Source organism: Aplidium turbinatum, chromosome 17, assembly GCF_918807975.1.
Source record: "Aplidium turbinatum chromosome 17, kaAplTurb1.1, whole genome shotgun sequence".
NCBI lineage: Eukaryota > Metazoa > Chordata > Ascidiacea > Aplousobranchia > Polyclinidae > Aplidium > Aplidium turbinatum.
In genome coordinates this window covers 3466798-3483045 of record NC_137488.1, presented here as the reverse complement: position 1 = coordinate 3483045, position 16248 = coordinate 3466798, and positions in this window count along the sequence as shown.

The window sequence follows — 16248 nt, the reverse complement described above, 5'->3', positions numbered from 1 at the left end:
GCTTCCAGTCCAGAGGTTTAACCCATCGTCTTTTTGCTGCTATAGAATTGCGATGAGCCATTTAACGTTTTATATCCACCTCCACCGTCATCGAAGACAGACTTTTTCTCACTCTTTGTCGCTCATTTCCGACAGCATGGAAAGTACAAAAAATAAAATACAACAATAGTCTGAGCAAGGGCTGAGTAAAAGAGTAACAAGCCCTAGAAGTATTGGCGGAAAAAGTATTGGCGGAAACTTGCTGACTAATCTTTGTTCATTTTCCTGTTACAAACATCGCTTTTGTGATGTCAGGTTCGCATGACCTTTGCTCAATACTTTTGTTGCAGCTTTATGTTACAGTCAGTCATGTTACAATATAGTCAGGTGTAAACTGCAATGTTTGATTTCAGCAAATGTAATGCAAAAATCTGACATCAGCATATCAACATACTACCCTTCTTTACAGTGTTGATATTAACGATCCTACCCTCACCGAAACTGCTGCGTTTGCACATTGAAAAATTATTTTACAATCAATGAATTACAAAACTCTCCGAAGTTTGAATAGTTTCTTATAACGAAAGCGCAGGAAGTCATAACTGCATAATAATTGTGTACAAGTGCACAGAGTTGTGTTATTTGCAACATGTGATGTTTCATAGACGTAAGTTCAATGAAGTTTTTCAATCCTGAAAGACGAGAGAAAGTTTTCATGACGTTGTAAAGTTCTACACTTTTGATGGGAAAGCTTATTTCTCTTTAGTTGAGCTGTATTTCTACTATGTAGACCAGGGGTGGGCAACCTGTTTAACACAAGGGCCAGTTAGGAAAATGTAATGCTTACAGGAGGGCCGCACATCAAATAAACACTAATATATATTTTCAGCAATGGAGTTCATCTTATTGAAATTTTGTACAAGAATGTCATCCTCTTGCAGTGAATTCAATTCAAGCTGGATTTCTACAGGCGCAAAACTTATTTCACAGGTACACGGGAATGAAAAGACGGTCATATCACTTCTTAAGCTTCGAAATCGTGTAAATCGAGATGAAAATAGCCTTAATTTAAATAGCCTTATTTGGGGAAAAACAGCTGGAAGAAGATGAAGGGCCGCACAAAAAATGGAAAAGGGCCGCATGCGGCCGGTAGGCCGCACGTTTCCCACCCCTGAGTAGACGAAATGTACATTTAATGAGCAGTATTCCCTCTAAGATACGCAACTGCCCAAATGTAAGTAGTAACGCTACAGTAACGCTAGACTATTAGGCAGAGTAATTTGATTTTTGCGCACTTCGAACGCTTCTGACGTAAAACAAAGCTTCTAAGATTAACTTCTACAGAACGTATCTGTGATTTGTTGAATTACACCTACTTAAGACAATTAAAGTGTGCATCTTAAACAAAATCAATCATCATTAGAGCCAAAAAACGACCAAAACAAGGTGAAATTTTCAGCTCAGTTAAATTTTGTTTTTATTTCTGACCATCACAACGAAAAACAACATAATTATGCCAAACATAGCAGAGGTCTAGAAAAAGGTAAAAGCGAAAAAACGCGAACGTTATAACGTGCATGAAACCAAAGCATTTTTCTTACTGTAGTTTCTTAAATTTTATACTCCCATTATTTTTTACAAGATTTTCTTAGACAGAGCTCGATGCCCCTATATTTTGTTTTTACAACCGCTACTGAGTGATGCCCATGTGGCACGAAGCAGCTAAATCCGTTTTCGGGATTTTGCTTTACTTCGTTACGTACCACAAACCTAAGTTGTTTCTGATAGAACACAAGGGTCGACTTGCCTTCGCTGAGGAACCCAACATGCGTCCTGACTTTTGACTTTGAACATAGGGTGACCATGTGATCATATTCATAGTCAAGATGTCTTTCAGATTCTACTATTATATATTTTTCCTGGTAACGTAGCCTAGTCATATCTACGCTTCGATCGCTAGTCCCCCCGACCCATCTGGGCGAACCTGCCTCAACGTCTGGCCAGTGCACATCCGTGCTCGTTGGTTCAACGTCAACACTTTTTCGGTAGGTAAAGCATACAATATATTCCCACTTACCATCTTTTTTTTTACACCAATTAATTGAGCCTTTGCTCCAGATTTTAAATAATTTTCGTCTCCCACGAGTATTCAAATCGTCCTTGTAGCTAAGCTTCTCTTCCTCGTGGGAGACCCCAAAGTTTATCCGCTCTGCCTACGGGCAGACCGGGTATAGGAGTCAAACGTACCTGTGTTACGGTCACGTGATGGAGACGTGGGCGCTGCCTGGCTTTATAAAACTTCTGTCGCCCGGCCCGTCGTGAGCTGACCTTTTTGCGTTTGCAGAAAGCAAATCCCGTCTCCCTGGCCCGTTCCGCCATTCTAACTTTTGCGGACGAGTCGCACAAAAATCTCGATCCACACTTTCCTTCCACAGGTACCTAGACTCCCCAGCCTGGCCCCCGCGACCTAAGCTGGTGGACTTCCCTTCCGGGTGCATCGCCACCCCATAATCACGCCGCTCCCCGCCTCCACGGGGCGTGGCAGGCCGGTTCTTTAAAGTCTCTGACCTGGCTATGTTTATTGTGTTCTTCTCGCCGTGTCAATTATTTTGTACTCGTGCGTCGTTGACCAAAATAAAACAGTTCATCATCGGTGTCAAGCACAGTACTTTGCTTGCTTATTTCGGACGTTTTTATAACTGTTAATAACCGGTACTGTTAATAAACTGAGTAGGCTAGTTGTTTTAGACCTTATTTTACACTATATAGTGTAAATATAGCCAAATAGTAGCATTGCCAGATAAGGAATTCTGTCGTAATTTGAGAAAAGTTTAAAGCTGTTGAAAACAAAAACTTGCATTTTGGAGCTGGTATACAAGTCCCCCCCCCCCCCCCCCCCCCTGGTAACTCATGACTAAAAGGAATTGACCAAAACATGTAGATTGAAGTGTGTGAACAGTAAAGCAAAGGTAAAGTAGTTTCACCCTATATGTTTGGTCGAGTCCTGTCTTTGTCATGAGTTACCAAGGGGGGGGGGGGGGGGGGGGGTGGTGGGGGACTTGTATACCAGCTCCGGAATTTTTTTTTAGTTCTGGATAAAGATCAAAACCCTAACCTTGTTCCTAAGTTTAACCCTTCCTAACTTTAATCCTAACTCTGGCAACACCTAATTGTAACCATGGCAACAAGTGGGTAAAAATAGCCACTTTGTTAATCTTCTTTCTTGCGTTTGAGCCCGCCACAGATCACGTTGTTACATCCAGGCGCAGCAGCCAATGGAATCCAGGCGCAGCAGCCAAGAGAGACTTTGGTAATGTAAAAGTAAGTCGAAATACGGTTAAAATCGGGAAGAAAATCACAGTAAAAAATGTGGTAATCTGAGGACAAATGTGGTCGTCGTCGTCTGAGCTTCTGGGGCCGAGGGTCTATCCTTTTACCACCCCAGATTCACGATGTTCCCGGACTACACTGGAAGGCTGCTAGAGAGCAGCCAGTCTTTAGTTTCATCATCCATGACGCGCAGACCTTCCACTCCGTTAGGTGGCTTGAAGATGGTACAGTCATTGATGATGTGGTCTGCGGTCTGTTCCTCGGCACCACATTCACAGGAGGAGGAAGAAGCCATTCCCCATTGGTGCATGGTTGAGCGGAAAAGGCCGACGCCCGTACGGAGACGGTTGAGGCGCACCCACGCCTGTCTCTGTAGTGTCAGGCCGATTGGGCGTGTGTCGGCGTCGGGGATGAATGAATGGAGTCTGGTGGTGCTTGACCTCCATTCAGAATTCCATTTATGGTCCGCCCAAGTAGCCGCAGAGATGTCTTGTTCATCAGCTTCGTTGATCAGAAGTTGAGCGGCTGGCACGAATGGGTGTCTTGATTTCAGTCGGCGGGGGTGCCCGTTTGGGAAGGCAGAGATCTTGTGGTGGAGAAGATGATTAGGCTCCAGTGCCCGTCGACCGAGGGACAGAGTGGCTTCTTCGCGACGAAGCTCAGCAGGTTGGATGCCAGCGAGAATGGGGAGATTGTCCAATGGTGTGGGACGCAGGCATCCGGTCACTGTGCGCAGGGCGCTGTTTATGGCAGTGTCGATGTTGTGGCAGTGAGCACTGCGGCACCAGACAGGTGCACAGTACTCTGCTGAAGAGTAGACAAGGGCTAAGGCTGCTATTCGCAAAGTGTCAGCCCTCGCCCCCCAGCTAGAGCCTGCCAGGCGCTTCAGTAATGCAGCGCGGGATGTCAGTTTCTTGCGCAGTGACACCAAATGGTGGCGGTATGTGAGCGATCTGTCTAGTGTCACCCCAAGGTACCTTGGCTCGGGGCAGAAGGACAGAGGTTTTCCGTTGTTGTGGACATGTAGCTCACGATCAGCTTCCCGATTGTGTAGGTGGAAAGCTGCCGCCACAGTTTTGGTTTCGCTGAGTTTCAGTCGCCAGTTCTGGAGATAAGCTGAGATGGTTTGCATGTCCTGGCTCAAGGTGTCTTCTAGATTTTCCCACGACTTTGTGGAGTGGAGAATTGCCAGATCGTCCGCATAAGCGTATTTTGCGGAGACCGTGGTTGGCAGGTCGTGGGTGTAGATGTTGAAAAGAAGTGGAGCCAGGACCGATCCCTGTGGGACGCCGTTTTTCAGGCGTCTCAGTCTGCTTCGCCGTGGGTTGCCGGTGGTGAGGGTGAAGCTTCGATTCCTGACAAGTTCCATAATCATATGGACCATATGTCGGTCAGGAAGCAGGCGAAGCAGCTTGTAAGTAAGGCCGCGATGCCATACGGTATCGTAGGCAGCTGTGAGATCTAGAAAGACAGCGCCGGCCTTCTTTTTTGCCTCAAAGCAGTCCTCGATGTCTTGGGTCAACAGTGTGACCTGATCTACAGTGGATTTTCCGCGCCGAAACCCAGCTTGCTCTTTTGGAAGGAGCGGGTCGATGATTGGGTTGACGCGGGCATAGATCAGTCTTTCGAGGATCTTGAAAGGAACACAGAGGAGGGATATGTGGTAATGTACGTGGTAATCTAGCTTTGTAAAAGTGGAAGCACTGGTGAGGACTAGCGACCCTCCCCCGCAGCACCATCCAATGTTGCACTGTACGTCAGCCATTTGTTTCTGATAGAACACAAGGGCCGACTTGCCTTCGCTGAGCACCCCAACATCGGAAGCTCGCATGTATAGCCGAGTGGTGAGAGCGCTGGAACGGCAATCGAAAGGGCGCCGGTTCGACACCGCTCAAGAGCATGCGGCTGTGTCTTTGGCAGGACACTTAAAGGCATGCCTGAAGGTGGACACGAAGATTGGCTTCCTTCCCGTACACTTAATCTAAATCTTCAACCACCAGGTGTAAGCCTGGATACGACAAACAAACCCCCCCCCCCCCCCCCCCCGCTAAAAGGCAACGTGGACCAACGGGTGTGAGGACTAGCGACTCTCCCCCGCTTTGACAAAAGCATTGCTGGGAATAATTACGTGACGACTGTGAAATGAAAAGTGTGTGATCACCGGAAAAGCGCGAAAACAAAATGTATTATTCCTCATTGAAAAAATTCATTGAGCACTGAAAATTTTTTTGAAAAAACACTGCAAATGACTAAACAAGCCTTAAACAGTACTGGCGGAAACTTGCCGACTTACTTTCATTGTGTTGGAATTTTTGTTGAGAAAGCAGTTTCGTTCGGAAACTTTGTCGCATTGGAAAAAAACATGTATCCTGGTGTCAGGTAGGTCTACGTAGCCTATAACTTTTGCTCAATAGCCTACGTCTGTTGCAGCTTCATATCTCGGTAAATAATTGAGCACTATGCGGACTGTGATGTAAAACTTAAAGGTGTGTTGTACAAATGCAAATAACAAGTGAAAGTCTATTAGAATAAACTTGTTCGCTCTTTTGCTGTGGTAGAACTAAGAAAAATTCAATCTATTTCAACCCATTATTTCAACACAGCATTTCGGTATCTCAGCAGTGTGATTAGTTTTCATTGACGACTAGAAGCAAAGTAACTTGAACCGGTTTAACGTATTTCATCACACAAAGAAATACAACATACAATAAACTCAAACGTTTTCGACACGTAGCCTACCTACTTGTGTCCTCATCAGGAATTACTTTAAATTTGCAGTATACATAAAAATGAGAATTAAATCGAGAAATTGAGGACACAAGTACGTGTCAAAAACGTTTGAGTTTATTTTAATTATGTTGTATTTCTTTGTGTAATAAAATATCTTAACCCTTAGGTGTACAAGTAGTCCACACCTCAGACCTATTATGAACATTAGATAAATACTTTGCTGTATTTTGTGTGAAAGGTATTTATTGACAAACTGAAGCTTACCATTGAACCAACCAATATTTATTCCTACAGCTGTTTTTGTTTTATGTTACTTAATGGGTAGGCTATGCAACTGAAGCGGTTCGGCTCACTCATCGAGTGCGGTACAGAGGAACAAACTGCTGACCATGTCGTTCTTCAATGTCCAATTTAAAAAGAGCCATGGAATGCATGGCATAGCAAAACTTGACGAAACTACACTCATCTGCCTTTTCATCATCTGCCCTGAAATCTGAGCAATCCTGTCTCACACAAAAGTAGCAATTGTTCAAACTGGAAATTGACTTTTTCATGTTCAAATTCCATGACAATTTCTACCAGATTGCTTCTCTGTTAAATACGTCAAAGGGGTTCATACCCTGTCGACAAGAAATCATGATGATGACTCACTAAACTAAACATTCCATACTTTTCAAAAATACTTACTCAGCATTATCAAAAATCACCCAAGCGAAAACATGGAACTAATTTCTTGTTTCAATTAAAACGATTTATATGAAGCCATTTTGTCCATCAATTAAAATAACAGACCACCCCACTAGTTTACTTCAATATATTTTACCAGGTCAGTATGTCAGTTCCTCAATTTGAATAGTTTCTTATTACGAAAGCGCAGGAAGTCATAACTGCATAATAATTGTGTACAAGTGCACAGAGTTGTGTTATTTGCAACATGTGATGTTTCATAGACGTAAGTTCAATGAAGTTTTTCAATCCTGAAAGACGAGAGAAAGTTTTCATGACGTTGTAAAGTTCTACACTTTTGATGGGAAAGCTTATTTCTCTTTAGTTGAGCTGTATTTCTACTATGTAGACCAGGGGTGGGCAACCTGTTTAACACAAGGGCCAGTTAGGAAAATGTAATGCTTACAGGAGGGCCGCACATCAAATAAACACTAATATATATTTTCAGCAATGGAGATTATCTTTTTGAAATTTGTACAAAAATGTCATCTTCCTGCAGTGAATTCAATTCAAGCTGGATTTATACAGGCGCAAAACTTATTTCACAGGTAGGCTACAGGGAAGTGAAAAGACGGTCATATCACTTCTTAACCCAGTAAACATTGATTGTTGGGGCAACATTGGCAAGAAGTTGGCCGCAACATTGGAAAGATGCAGACGCCAACATTGGCAAGATGTTTTATGCACCATTTGGATGCATCTGGCCAGCGTTTGCGTTTGCATCTTGCCACCGTTGGCTTCTGCATCTTGCCAACATTGGATTATGCATCTTGCCAACGCTGGCTTCTGCATCTTGCCAACATTGGCTTCTGCATCTTGCCAACGGTGGCAAAATGTTTTATGCACCATTTGGATGCATCTGGCCAGTGTTGGCGTCTGCATCTTGCCAACGCTGGCTTCTGCATCTTGCCAACGTTGGCAAAATGTTTTATGCACCATTTTGCTTCATCTTGCCAACGTTGGCATCTGTATCTGGCCAACGTTGGCAAGATGGCTTGTGCACCATTTTGCTTCATCTGGCGCCTAAATTCTGGTTGACTTTTATGCACCATGATGCTGCTTCATCTGATCTATTGACTATTGTGATGCCCGCGCTTTGACCAAGGTTGGCCATGCGAAGCAAGCTGGTGCATAAAACATCTGAACAGCATTGGCATCTACATTTGCCAAACGTCTCTGTACTTAAACCTCGCTCATCAACAAAAGTTTATTGTTGAACCTAGCTAATCCTTGGGCGAAAGAACAGCAGCAACACGGATTTATAAGCAACACTTCTCTCTTTGTGACAAAGCAAAGTAACAGCCGAGCTTCGTATATTTTCACATTTATTAGAAACAAGCCACATCAAATCGTATTGATAGATGGAGATTCATTGCACATCAGCTGCTTTTTCTTGTGTATCTTTATCGTTGTGAATTCCTGCGAATGAAACAAAAATATTTAATTCAAGAGGGCTGTTTGGCAACAGTGTAGGAATCATAGGCGTAGCCAGGGGGCAAAAGGGGCCATGCCCCCCCAAATTTTCAAACTTTGGATTCCGAAGTTGAGCCCTTTGTTGAAAATGCAATAAAGTTTGTAGAAATTTATATCGTTTTCCAAGACATCTGGCTATTAACATCCCCAAGGACTTGTTTTAGACACACAGAAAGACACCAATAAATTTTCCAAATCGTAAATCGCCCAAAATTTACGCGATTTACATTTCTTTGAACTAATTTGTGGAAGCAATTTCAGAATGGCTTACTCTGTTGGGCTTTTGTGTAGTTATTGAGTTTTTGTTCAGCTGTGTTTTTGGTGTTCTCTAATTTAGCCGCAGTTTTTGCCAGTTCGTGTGTAAGAGCTATCTTTAATAATAGCTGTTTATCTGCTAATAAATTTCATACAAATATTACCCTAAAAGTGTTTTCAGAAAGCGCTATAATCCATTATTTGAGTGTAATTTTTCAAAAATTTTCCGGGGGAGCATGCCCCCGGACCCCTTAGAATACGCGTGCCTTCGGCACGCTCTAACCCCGCTACCAGTTTTATTGCTTCAACCCACCAGGATACGCCACTGCACATCAAGTGGCGATGGCTTTAAATCAAACACTTTGTTGATCTCTTCAATTCATCAAATATTTGCCCCCCCCCAAAACATTTTTCTGGCTACGCCACTGTGTAGGATTTTGATCAGTTGTTGTTCAGGATACTACGAAGTTAATTGACAATCTGCAATATCAATGTAATATCCCTCTCTTCAACGTGCGTGACAAAAAACTTATCATTCGATTCTGCGCCACGCAGAGCAATAATCAAGTTCCAATACATTCTAATTGCGTGTACAGTAGTTATTCAACAACTAAAGCAACACATGCGCTGTTGTCTTTCAAACAGTGGCGGCTCGTCTATAGAAACTGCAGAACTGCAGCACCCCCTACACATTTCAGCATTTTATTTTTTATTAATTTTCACGTTTTTTACTCATATTTTCTATAGATCCTACCGACTAGAAGCTTCATAATTTCTGGATTTTAAAAAGTATTATCATTTTTCAAGTTTTATATTTGGAAGCTCTAAACTGCAAGCTCTGCAGTTGCGATCTTATAAAAGAAGAACAAACAGAAATTGTGACGTCATATTTTAGCCGAGGTTGCTTTAAATTTCACAATTCCGAACTGCAAATTTTGCAGTTGCTGGCCTGGTCACGTGGTCAGGCTAGCCGCTGGCACTCTGGCCAGCGCTTCCACTTTTGTGGTAATTACCACAATTGTGGAATTTTTATCATGCTTGTGGTAAAAATGTGGTAATGAAAAATTTGTGGTAATTTAGTGGTAATATGGAAATTTTGTGTGGAAATGTTGCCAAAATGTGGAAATTATAAATTTTGAACATTTGTCATAAAATACTTTCAATAAATAAGAGCATTTGAACTGTTGTCTTCCGAAATCGAACAAATATGCAAAAAACTACTTATAATAGCATGTGACTAGCATGTTCCACTGTTTTTGGTTTTGGAATGCGTCCTGACTTTTGACTTTGAACATAGGGTGACCATGTGATCATATTCATAGTCAAGATGTCTTTCAGATTCTAACTGCGGTGTCAAGCACAGTACTTTGCTTGCTTATTTCGGACGTTTTTATAACTGTTAATAACCGGTACTGTTAATAAACTGAGTAGGCTAGTTGTTTTAGACCTTATTTTACACTATATAGTGTAAATATAGCCAAATAGTAGCATTGCCAGATAAGGAATTCTGTCGTAATTTGAGAAAAGTTTAAAGCTGTTGAAAACAAAAACTTGCATTTTGGAATTTTGGAGCTGGTATACAAGTCCCCCCCCCCCCCCCCCCCCCTGGTAACTCATGACTAAAAGGAATTGACCAAAACATGTAGATTGAAGTGTGTGAACAGTAAAGCAAAGGTAAAGTAGTTTCACCCTATATGTTTGGTCGAGTCCTGTCTTTGTCATGAGTTACCAAGGGGGGGGGGGGGGGGGGGGGGGGGGACTTGTATACCAGCTCCGGAATTTTTTTTTAGTTCTGGATAAAGATCAAAACCCTAACCTTGTTCCTAAGTTTAACCCTTCCTAACTTTAATCCTAACTCTGGCAACACCTAATTGTAACCATGGCAACAAGTGGGTAAAAATAGCCACTTTGTTAATCTTCTTTCTTGCGTTTGAGCCCGCCACAGATCACGTTGTTACATCCAGGCGCAGCAGCCAATGGAATCCAGGCGCAGCAGCCAAGAGAGACTTTGGTAATGTAAAAGTAAGTCGAAATACGGTTAAAATCGGGAAGAAAATCACAGTAAAAAATGTGGTAATCTGAGGACAAATGTGGTAATGTAAGTGGTAATCTAGCTTTGTAAAAGTGGAAGCACTGGTGAGGACTAGCGACCCTCCCCCGCAGCACCATCCAATGTTGCACTGTACGTCAGCCATTTGTTTCTGATAGAACACAAGGGCCGACTTGCCTTCGCTGAGCACCCCAACATCGGAAGCTCGTATGTATAGCCGAGTGGTGAGAGCGCTGGAACGGCAATCGAAAGGGCGCCGGTTCGACACCGCTCAAGAGCATGCGGCTGTGTCTTTGGCAGGACACTTAAAGGCATGCCTGAAGGTGGACACGAAGATTGGCTTCCTTCCCGTACACTTAATCTAAATCTTCAACCACCAGGTGTAAGCCTGGATACGACAAACAAACCCCCCCCCCCCCCCGCTAAAAGGCAACGTGGACCAACGGGTGTGAGGACTAGCGACTCTCCCCCGCTTTGACAAAGGCATTGCTGGGAATAATTACGTGACGACTGTGAAATGAAAAGTGTGTGATCACCGGAAAAGCGCGAAAACAAAATGTATTATTCCTCATTGAAAAAATTCATTGAGCACTGAAAATTTTTTTGAAGAAACACTGCAAATGACTAAACAAGCCTTAAACAGTACTGGCGGAAACTTGCCGACTTACTTTCATTGTGTTGGAATTTTTGTTGAGAAAGCAGTTTCGTTCGGAAACTTTGTCGCATTGGAAAAAAACATGTATCCTGGTGTCAGGTAGGTCTACGTAGCCTATAACTTTTGCTCAATAGCCTACGTCTGTTGCAGCTTCATATCTCGGTAAATAATTGAGCACTATGCGGACTGTGATGTAAAACTTAAAGGTGTGTTGTACAAATGCAAATAACAAGTGAAAGTCTATTAGAATAAACTTGTTCGCTCTTTTGCTGTGGTAGAACTAAGAAAAATTCAATCTATTTCAACCCATTATTTCAACACAGCATTTCGGTATCTCAGCAGTGTGATTAGTTTTCATTGACGACTAGAAGCAAAGTAACTTGAACCGGTTTAACGTATTTCATCACACAAAGAAATACAACATACAATAAACTCAAACGTTTTCGACACGTAGCCTACCTACTTGTGTCCTCATCAGGAATTATTTTAAATTTGCAGTATACATAAAAATGAGAATTAAATCGAGAAATTGAGGACACAAGTACGTGTCAAAAACGTTTGAGTTTATTTTAATTATGTTGTATTTCTTTGTGTAATAAAATATCTTAACCCTTAGGTGTACAAGTAGTCCACACCTCAGACCTATTATGAACATTAGATAAATACTTTGCTGTATTTTGTGTGAAAGGTATTTATTGACAAACTGAAGCTTACCATTGAACCAACCAATATTTATTCCTACAGCTGTTTTTGTTTTATGTTACTTAATGGGTAGGCTATGCAACTGAAGCGGTTCGGCTCACTCATCGAGTGCGGTACAGAGGAACAAACTGCTGACCATGTCGTTCTTCAATGTCCAATTTAAAAAGAGCCATGGAATGCATGGCATAACAAAACTTGACGAAACTACACTCATCTGCCTTTTCATCATCTGCCCTGAAATCTGAGCAATCCTGTCTCACACAAAAGTAGCAATTGTTCAAACTGGAAATTGACTTTTTCATGTTCAAATTCCATGACAATTTCTACCAGATTGCTTCTCTGTTAAACACGTCAAAGGGGTTCATACCCTGTCGACAAGAAATCATGATGATGACTCACTAAACTAAACATTCCATACTTTTCAAAAATACTTACTCAGCATTATCAAAAATCACCCAAGCGAAAACATGGAACTAATTTCTTGTTTCAATTAAAACGATTTATATGAAGCCATTTTGTCCATCAATTAAAATAACAGACCACCCCACTAGTTTACTTCAATATATTTTACCAGGTCAGTATGTCAGTTCCTCAATTTGAATAGTTTCTTATTACGAAAGCGCAGGAAGTCATAACTGCATAATAATTGTGTACAAGTGCACAGAGTTGTGTTATTTGCAACATGTGATGTTTCATAGACGTAAGTTCAATGAAGTTTTTCAATCCTGAAAGACGAGAGAAAGTTTTCATGACGTTGTAAAGTTCTACACTTTTGATGGGAAAGCTTATTTCTCTTTAGTTGAGCTGTATTTCTACTATGTAGACCAGGGGTGGGCAACCTGTTTAACACAAGGGCCAGTTAGGAAAATGTAATGCTTACAGGAGGGCCGCACATCAAATAAACACTAATATATATTTTCAGCAATGGAGATTATTTTTTTGAAATTTGTACAAGAATGTCATCTTCCTGCAGTGAATTCAATTCAAGCTGGATTTATACAGGCGCAAAACTTATTTCACAGGTAGGCTACAGGAAAGTGAAAAGACGGTCATATCACTTCTTAATTAGGGCAATCAGCTTACTTTCATCTTTCTTACTGTAATTCCTTAAATTTTATACTCCCATTATTTTTTACAAGATTTTTTTAGACAGAGCTCGATGCCTCTAATTTTTGTTTTTACAACCGCTACTGAGTGATGTCCTAGCCCCATTTTGACAAAAGCATTGCTGGGAATAATTACGTGACGACAGTGAAATGAAAAGTATGTGATCACCGGAAGAGCGCGAAAACAAAAAGTATTATTCCTCATTGAAAAAATTCATTGAGTAGCCGACTGAATTTTTTTTTTTCTTGAAGAAACACTGCAAATGAGTAAACAAGCCCTAAACTGTACTGGCGGAAACTTGCCAACTTACTTTCATTGTGTTGGAATTTTTGTTGAGAAAGCAGTTTTGTTCGGAAACTTTGTCGCATTGGAAAAAAACATGTATTCTGGTGTCAGGTAGGCCTTCGTAGCCTATAATATTTGCTCAATAGCCTACGTCTGTTGCACTTGCAGCTTCATATCTCGGTCAATAAATAATTGAGCACTATGTGGACTGTGATGTAAAACCTAAAAGTGTGTGGTACAAGGTCAAATAACAAGTGAAAGTCTATTAGAATAAACTTGTTCACTCTTTTGCTGTGGTAGAACTAGGAAACATTACTTTATTTTAACAAAGCATTTTGGTGTCTCAGCAGTGTGACTTTGAAGAAAGCACGCAAACATTTTACCACTTCAGTATTAGAGACTTCCTTTCATTGATTTCAAAACAATTTACATGATCGTTTTCAGACAACAAAACATTTAGGTGATGTTTCAACGCCATTGGAATTAAAGTGTGCTCAGCAGCGTAGTCAGAGGGACAATTTTCCCGCCCCTTTCTAAAAGTACTTTTATATATGCAACCAAGTAACAGACTTTTAGGCTACTGTCCAATGCTGTCAATGTCGTTCTTCAATGTCCAATTTAAAAAGAGCCATGGAATGCATGGCATAGCAAAACTGGACGAAGCTACACTTATCTGCCTTTTCATCACCTGCTCTGAAATTTGAACAATCTTGTCTCACACAAAAGTAGCAATTGTTCAAACTGGAAATTGACTTTTTCATGTTCAAATTCCATGACAATTTCTACCAGATTGCTTCTCTGTTAAATACGTCAAAGAGGTTCATACCCTGTCGACAAGAAATCATGATGATGACTCACTAAACTAAACTTTCCATACTTTTCAAAAATACTTACTCAGCATTATCAAAAATCATCCAAGCGAAAACATGGAAAAAATTTCTTGTTTCAATTAAAACGATTTATATGAAGCCATTTTTGTCCATCAATTAAAATAACAGTCCACCAAGAATAAACGGCGCTGGTTCGACTCTCGGGATGTGCGCTTGGGCGACACGTTTCAGGACTGCTCTCCATTCAGCGGCACCAAGTGGATAAAATAATTTCCCGGCAACAAGACTTCACTCTGTCAATCTTGGTAACCGGCCCTGTGTCAAAAGCCTTTACAAGTATGCGAAACTACCAGGAATAAGCTCAAAGTGGCTTTGTCAGTCCCAGGATAAAGATTAAAGAACAACCAATAACAAAACGGATACCCAGCAACCAGTCCATGCGAGGCTGTTTTGCAATTTGCATCCTTGCAAAGATGTCAATTATTGACATGAAATATTTTTATAGGATTACTTGAACAATATTGGCCACTCTTTGTGCCATATTTTCATGTTAGTAAATCTCAACAGAAACGATGCAACATTTTTAATAGACACCATCATAAAAGAGATGAGTTCTTCATTAACATTATTAAGACTCTGACACACTTTCTACCAGTTCATACATTTCACCATCCACCAGGCTAAGAAACAATAGCTTAAACAGAAACTCGTAATCTGTAATGGCGTATGTGCTTTTCTTTGCTTTGTTGCCGTGCTAGCTACAAATATATTAAGTTCTACCAGTATTACATGAACAAATTTATTTTAAGGTTTTCAAGGTTTTGTCTCTTTTCTCGTTCATGGATGGGCTGGTTATCGTAGTTAGCAGGGTCCTACCTTTTTCGTTCCAGAAACACTTGAAAAAAATTTTATAATGAGCACTTCTGTTACTGAATTTCAGTTACTTAACTACAGAATTTCGTAAGTTGTTGATGTATTCGTTCTAATTCTCTAACATTGTGTTCAGTCTACCCAATGTGTTGAACTGCTGAAGAAACTTAACCGGTGTGCATAGTGATGGATTTTGGAGAGTCAACAAATCATATCACTAAAATCATATGTCCGATTTTCTACATTTCTCGAGTGAGGTTGATTGCTTTTTCAGATTCCATGCTGTCTCTTAATTAACAAGAACCTCTCTTTTCTTCCTCATATTGAACCTCTATCTTTCAAACTCTCCAAATCTGTTGGCATAGCCTACTCTCTAAATTGAAACATTGTTTATCAACCAAAGCTATGCTTCAGCTTTACTATTCTCTCGTGCATCCATACCTAATATACGGACTGACAATTTGGGGGTCGTCATACAAAACACATATTGGAAAGCTTGGTGTTTTGCAAAATAAGGCAGTCAATGCTGTTGCGAAAGGCAAATGGGCTGACCATGTCACACCCTTTTATAAGCAACTCAATATCCTAAAGTTAAAAGATCTGTACAACTTTGATATTGCTAAATTTATGTACCAATTTAGTTTTAACTCATTACCCGGCACTTTTCAAAACTACTTTAAAAAATGCAACGAAAGTCACAACTTTACTACTCGAAACTCGACCAACCTAGATTACTATTATTATCGATGCACAACCACTAAACTACAACGCTCAATAAAATACTCTGGCGCAAAAATTTGGAATAATATACCAGTTGAAATTCGCAAATCCTCCTACACAGCTTTTAAAAGAATGTACAAAAAGAAAATTATTGACACATATTAGGCAAATGCTAAATTACTAATCAGACTTGCAAACACAGGCTACGTTGGCCCACCTGAATTTTTTTAATTTCTTATCATCTTGGACAGCTTTACTGTTATTTATTTATTATTATTTCTTTTTCTCAATTAGCCAGTTATAATTGTCATTGATGAGTTAAGGGTGGCTGCTTGACTTGAATACCTTGAACGGTCACTTCGCAGCCTCCCGCTGCTGTGATGCTACCATCATTTTTTACTCGTTTATTTATTGTAATCGTTTCAACAGTTTTACTGTACATTGTGTTTTGATTTATTGTACCGTAGCCTACATCTTTTTCGCAGCAACCAATAAACATCTATCTATCTATCTGTCTCTGACGCAATTCACACCTT